Source organism: Salvelinus namaycush, chromosome 1, assembly GCF_016432855.1.
Source record: "Salvelinus namaycush isolate Seneca chromosome 1, SaNama_1.0, whole genome shotgun sequence".
Taxonomy (NCBI): domain Eukaryota; kingdom Metazoa; phylum Chordata; class Actinopteri; order Salmoniformes; family Salmonidae; genus Salvelinus; species Salvelinus namaycush.
Genome location: NC_052307.1, coordinates 82,998,803 through 83,006,903, shown reverse-complemented (window position 1 = coordinate 83,006,903; position 8,101 = coordinate 82,998,803). Strand labels below are relative to the sequence as shown.

Below are 8,101 nucleotides of genomic sequence, written 5' to 3'. Positions count from 1 at the left end.
ATCACCTACCGGAATAGGTAAACATAACCCACATAGTAAGATCACCTACCGGCATAGTGAGAATGTCTACCAGCATAGTAACATACCAGCATAGTAAGATCACCTACCAGCATAGTAACATACCAGCATAGTAACATACCAGCATAGTAACATACCAGCATAGTAAGATCACCTACCGGCATAGTAACATACCAGCATAGTAAGATCACCTACCGGCATAGTAACATACCAGCATAGTAAGATCACCTACCGGCATAGTAACATACCAGCATAGTAACATCACCTACCGGCATAGTAACATACCAGCATAGTAAGATCACCTATCGGCATAGTAAGATCACCTACCGGCATAGTAACATACCAGCATAGTAAGATCACCTATCGGCATAGTAAGATCACCTACCGGCATAGTAAGATCACCTACCGGCATAGTAACATACCAGCATAGTAAGATCACCTACCGACATAGTAACATACCGGCATAGTAAGATCACCTACCGGCATAGTAACATACCAGCATAGTAAGATCACCTACCAGCATAGTAAGATCACCTACCGGCATAGTGAGAATGTCTACCGGCATAGTAACATACCAGCATAGTAAGATCACCTACCGGCATAGTAACATACCAGCATAGTAAGATCACCTACCGGCATAGTAAGATCACCTACCGGCATAGTAACATACCAGCATGTAAGATCACCTACCGGCATAGTAACATACCGGCATAGTAACATACCAGCATAGTAAGATCACCTACCGGCATAGTAACATACCAGCATAGTAAGATCACCTACCGGCATAGTAACATACCAGCATAGTAAGATCACCTACCGGCATAGTAACATACCAGCATAGTAAGATCACCTACCGGCATAGTAACATACCGGCATAGTAACATACCAGCATAGTAAGATCACCTACCGGCATAGTAACATACCAGCATAGTAAGATCACCTACCGGCATAGTAAGATCCGGCATAGTAACATACCACATAGTAATACTCAACCTACCGACATAGTAACATACCAGCATAGTAAGATCACCTACCGGCATAGTAAGATCACCTACCGGCATAGTAACATACCAGCATAGTAAGATCACCTATCGGCATAGTAACATACCGGCATAGTATCACCTACCGGCATAGTAACATACCAGCATAGTAAGATCACCTACCGGCATAGTAACATACCGGCATAGTAACATACCAGCATAGTAAGATCACCTACCGGCATAGTAACATACCGGCATAGTAACATACCAGCATAGTAAGATACCGGCATAGTAACATACCGGCATAGTAATACCACATAGTCCAGATCCCTCCGCATATAACTACAGCATAGTAGATCAATACACATACGCATAGTACATAGGTAAGATCACCTACCGGCATAGTAACATACCAGCATAGTAACATCACCTACCGCATAGTAACACTACCCTATAGTAAGATCTCACGTCATAGTTACCGGCATAGTAACATACCAGCATAGTAAGATCACCTACCGGCATAGTAACATACCAGCATAGTAAGATCACCTACCGGCATAGTAACATACCAGCATAGTAAGATCACCTACCGGCATAGTAAGATCACCTACCGGCATAGTAAGATCACCTACCGGCATAGTAAGATCACCTACCGGCATAGTAACATACCGGCATAGTAACATACCAGCATAGTAAGATCACCTACCGGCATAGTAACATACCAGCATAGTAAGATCACCTATCGGCATAGTAACATACCGGCATAGTAACATACCAGCATAGTAAGATCACCTACTGGCATAGTAACATACCAGCATAGTAAGATCACCTACTGGCATAGTAACATACCAGCATAGTAAGATCACCTATCGGCATAGTAACATACCGGCATAGTAACATACCAGCATAGTAAGATCACCTACTGGCATAGTAACATACCGGCATAGTAACATACCAGCATAGTAAGATCACCTACTGGCATAGTAACATACCGGCATAGTAACATACCAGCATAGTAAGATCACCTACCGGCATAGTAACATACCAGCATAGTAAGATCACCTACCGACATAGTAACATACCAGCATAGTAAGATCACCTACTGGCATAGTAACATACCAGCATAGTAAGATCACCTACCGGCATAGTAACATACCGGCATAGTAAGATCACCTACCGGCATAGTAACATACCAGCATAGTAAGATCACCTACCGGCATAGTAACATACCAGCATAGTAAGATCACCTATCGGCATAGTAACATAGTAACATACCAGCATAGTAAGATCACCTACCGGCATAGTAACATACCTGCATAGTAAGATCACCTACCGGCATAGTAACATACCTGCATAGTAAGATCACCTATCGGCATAGTAACATACCGGCATAGTAAGATCACCTATCGGCATAGTAACATACCAGCATAGTAAGATCACCTATCGGCATAGTAACATACCGGCATAGTAACATACCAGCATAGTAAGATCACCTACGGCATATAACATACCTTGCATAGTAAGATACCTACCGGCATAAGTAACATACCTGCATAGTAAGATCACCTATCGGCATAGTAACATACCGGCATAGTAGACACCTATCATGCAAGTAACTACCTGCATAGTGATCCACCTACGCATAGTAACATACCTGCATAGTAAGATCACCTACCGGCATAGTAACATACCAGCATAGTAAGATCACCTACTCGGCATTAGTAACTACCTGCCTAGTTAAGATCACCTACCCGGCATAGTAACATACCAGCATGTTAACTAACCAGCATAGTAGATCACCTATCGGCATAGTAACATAACGGCATAGTCAGATCCACTGATCGGCATAGTAACATACCTGCATAGTAAGATCACCTATCGGCATAGTAACATAACGGCATAGTAAGATCACCTATCGGCATAGTAACATACCTGCATAGTAAGATCACCTATCGGCATAGTAACATAACGGCATAGTAAGATCACCTATCGGCATAGTAACATACCTGCATAGTAAGATCAACACATATACAAAAAAAAAGCGCATGTACACTGCTAGTAACAACTCAGTAGATCACACCTATTCGGCATAGTAACATAACCTGCATAGTAAGATCACACTTCGCATATAACCTATATAGGAAGCACTTCGGCATGTAAACACCCAGTAGAATCTCTAGGCAGTAGTAACATACCTGCATAGTAAATCACACCTATCGCGCATAGTAACATACCACATAGTAAGATCACCTACCGGCATAGTAAATACAGATAGTAAAGTCCTACGACAGTAACCCAGTAAGATCACCTACCGGCATAGTACATACCTGCATGATGTAAGATCACCTACCGGCATATAACATACCAGCTAGTAAGATCACCTACCGCATAGTAAATACCACAGCATAGTCACCATCACCTACCGACGTAACACCATAGTGACCGCAATGAGTTACCGGCATAGTAACATACCAGCATAGTAAGATCACCTACCGGCATAGTAACATACCTGCATAGTAAGATCACCTACCGGCATAGTAACATACCAGCATAGTAAGATCACCTACCGACATAGTAACATACCAGCATAGTAAGATCACCTACCGGCATAGTGAGATGGTTACCGGCAAGTACATAACCAGCATAGTAGAGAATCACCTACCGGCATAGTGAGATCACTACCACATAGTAACTACCATAGTAGCAGATAGTGTCACCTACCGGCATAGTGAGATCACCTACACGACATAGTAGAACTACCTGCATAGTAAGATCACCTACCGGCATAGTACAATACGCAGCAATAGTAAGATCACCTACCGAGCATGGTGTGAGAATGTCTACGTCATAGTCAACATTTACCAGCATAGTAAGATCACCTACCGGCATAGTAAGATCACCTACCGACATAGTAACATACCAGCATAGTAAGATCACCTACCGGCATAGTAACATACCAGCATAGTAAGATCACCTACCGCATAGTGAGATCACCTACCCGACATAGTCATCACCTACGCGGCATAGTAGATCACCTACCGTGCCATAGTGAATTCACCTAAACCGTACATAGATAGATACACCGGATATAATCACCACCGGCTAGTCAGATCACCTACCGGCATAGTGAGATCACTAGCCGACATAGTGATACGACATGTCAACCTACTACGGCAATAGTAAGATCACCTACGGCATAGTAACATACCAGCATAGTAAGATCACCTACCGACATAGTGAGATCACCTACCGACATAGTGGAGATCCACCGCATAGAGGTCACTCGACAAGTTAAGATGCAACCTACCGAATAGTGAGATCACCTACCACTAGTATATTCACCTAAACGCATAGTGAGATCACCTACCGACATAGTGAGATCACCTACCGACATAGTAAGATCACCTACCACAGTGAGACATACCGAATGGATGATCGACTCCGACATAGTAATATCACCTACCGGCCTAAGTAAGATCACCTACCGGCATAGTAAGATCACCTACCGCATAGTAAGATCACCTACCGGCATAGTGAGATCCACCTACCGGCATAGTAACATACCAGCATAGTAAGATCACCTACCGGCATAGTAACATACAGGAGGGGCCATGTAACATACAGCATAGTAATATCACCTACCAGGCATAGTGAGATCAGCCTACCGACATAGTAACATACCTTGCATAGTTAAATCGCCTACCGACATAGTTAAACGTACCAGCATAGTAAGATCACCCTACCGAATAGTACTACCAGCATGGTAAGATCGCCTACCGCATAGTAAGATCACCTACTGGCATAGTAACATACCTGCATAGTAAGATCACCTACTGACATAGTAACATACCAGCATAGTAAGATCACCTACCGGCATAGTAAGATCACCTACCGGCATAGTAAGATCACCTACCGATAGTTGAGATCACCTCCGACATAGTACATACCTGCATAGTAAGATCACCTACCGAATAGTAACATACCAGCATAGTAAGATCACCTACCGGCATAGTAACATACCTGCATAGTAAGATCACTAGCCGGCAATGTAACATACCTGCCATAGTAAAGATCACCACTGGCATAAGTAACATAACAAGCATAGTAAGAATCACCTACCGACATAGTAACTACCAGCATAGTAGATCACCTACCGCAAGAAGATCACCTACTGGCATAGTAACATACCAGCATAGTAAGATCACCTACCGGCATAGTAAGATCACCTACCGGCATAGTAACATAACAGCATAGTAAGATCACCTACCGGCATAGTAAGATCACCTACCGGCATAGTAACATAACAGCATAGTAAGATCACCTACCGGCATAGTAAGATCACCTACCGGCATAGTAAGATCACCTACCGGCATAGTAAGATCACCTACCGGCATAGTAAGATCACCTACCGGCATAGTAAGATCACCTACCGGCATAGTAAGATCACCTACCGACATAGTAACATACCAGCATAGTAAGATCACCTACCGACATAGTAACATACCAGCATAGTAAGATCACCTACCGGCATAGTAACATACCAGCATAGTAAGATCACCTACCGGCATAGTGAGAATGTCTACAGCTAGTAAAACATACCAGCAACTAGTAGATCCCTACCGGCCATAGTAATATACCCCATAGTAATCACCTACCGCATAGTAACATACCAGCATAGTAAGATCAACCTACCGGCATAGTAACCATACCAGCATAGTAGATCACTACCGACATGTAACATTACGCAGCATAGTAAGATCACCTACCGACATAGTAACATACCGCATATAACGATCACCTACCACATAGTAACATACCACATAGTAAGATCACCTACCGACATAGTAACATACCAGCATAGTAAGATCACCTACCGGCATAGTGAGAATGTCTACCGGCATAGTAACATACCAGCATAGTAAGATCACCTACCGGCATAGTAACATACCAGCATAGTAAGATCACCTACCGGCATAGTGAGAATGTCTACCGGCATAGTAACATACCAGCATAGTAAGATCACCTACCGGCATAGTAAGATCACCTACCGGCATAGTAACATACCAGCATAGTAAGATCACCTACCAGCATAGTAAGATCACCTACCAGCATAGTAAGATCACCTACCGGCATAGTGAGATCACCTACCGACATAGTAACATACCTGCATAGTATAGATCACCTACCGACATAGTAGCTACCAGCATAGTAAGGATCAACTACCGGCAATAGAGGTCCCTACCGACATAGTAACAACCCGCCTAGTAAGATCAAACGGATAGCAAGCCATACTTATAACCGATAGTAAGATCACCTACCGGCATAGTATAACATACACATCCATAGTAACTACCAGCATAGTAACATACCTAAGGACATACGCTGTAGATCACTACCGGCATAGAACATACCTAAAGAGCACCTACGGCATAAGAATCAGCAGATAGGCACTATCCGGCATAGTCAAACTACCTGCATAGTAAGAATCACCTACGCAGTAAGCAGCTAGTAACATACCAGCTAGAAGTAAGATCACCTATCGGTCATAGTAACATACCCAGCTATATACCAGTATAAGATCACCTACCGGCATAGTAGCATACACATAGCATAGTGTAGATCACCTACACGCATAGTAACATACACATGTACAGCATAGTAAGATACCTACCGCATAGTTAACATACAGCGCATAGTAAGATCACCTACCGATGCATAGTAACATACGCATAGTAAGTACTCATCGACATACCAGCATAGCACTACGGATAGTAACATACTAGCATAGTAAGATCACCTACCTGAGCATAGTACATACAGCATAGTAAGATCACCTAAACCGGGCATAGTAACATACCAGCATAGTAAGATCACCTACGACATAGTACATATCAGCAGATGTAAGATCACCTACCGAGCATAGTAACATAACAGCATAGTTAAGCCTCCGGAGTACATACCAAATGAGTCACCTCCGCATAGTAATACCTGCATAGTAACAACCTGCATAGTAAGATCACCTCCGCATAGTAACATACACTGCAAGTAACATACCGCATAGTAAGATCACCTACCGGCATAGTAAATAACATACCCAGACCCAATACAGCTAGAACATACCAGCATAGTAAGATCACCTACCGACATAGTAACATACCAGCATAGTAACATACCAGCATAGTAAGATCACCTACCGGCATAGTAACATACCAGCATAGTAACATACCTGCATAGTAAGATCACCTACCGGCATAGTAACATACCAGCATAGTAAAGATCAACCTATCTGGCATAGTAACCATACCTGCATAGTAAGTATCACCTACCGGCATAGTGGAGAATGGACTACCGCATAGTAACATACCAGCATAGTAAAGATCACCTATCGCAATAGTAACATAACCACCCATAGGTAAAATACCGCATAGTAAGATTCAACCTACCGGCATAGTAACATACCGGATAGATAAATCACCTACCGGCTAGTACATACCCAGCATAGTAAGATCACCTACCGGCATAGTAACATACACGAGCATAGTACACAACAGCATAGTAGATCCACCTACTCCGGCATAGTAACATACCAGCATAGTAAGATCACCTATCGGCATAGTAACATACCAGCATAGTAAGATCACCTATCGGCATAGTAACATACCAGCATAGTAAGATCACCTACCGCTAGTAACATCCGGCATCAGTACATACCACGATAGTAAGATCACCTAATCAGCATAGTAACATACCAAGCATAGTAAGATCACCTACTGGCATAGTAACATACCTGCATAGTAAGATCACCTACCGGCAATGTGCGAATGACTACCGCATAGTAACATACCAGTCTAGTAACATCCAGCATAGTAAATCAGCCTACCGGCATAGTAACATAACCTGCATAGTAAGATACACCTATCGGCATAGTAAATACCGGGCATAGGTAAGATCACCTATCGCATAGTAACATACCAGCATAGTAGATCACCTATCGGCATAGTGACATGACCGGACATAGTAATCCAGATACACACCGATATACTGATAGATCACCTACCGGCATAGTAACATACCTGCATAGTAAGATCACCTACTCGGCATAG

The 8,101-nt window shown here is 42.8% G+C and overlaps 1 protein-coding gene across 1 annotated transcript in view; it reads right to left on the bottom strand.

The window, feature by feature from the left end:
- Window positions 1-8,101, bottom strand: part of LOC120053354 (uveal autoantigen with coiled-coil domains and ankyrin repeats-like) — a 147,098-nt gene that overhangs the window by 29,757 nt on the left and 109,240 nt on the right. The window lies entirely within an intron of this gene.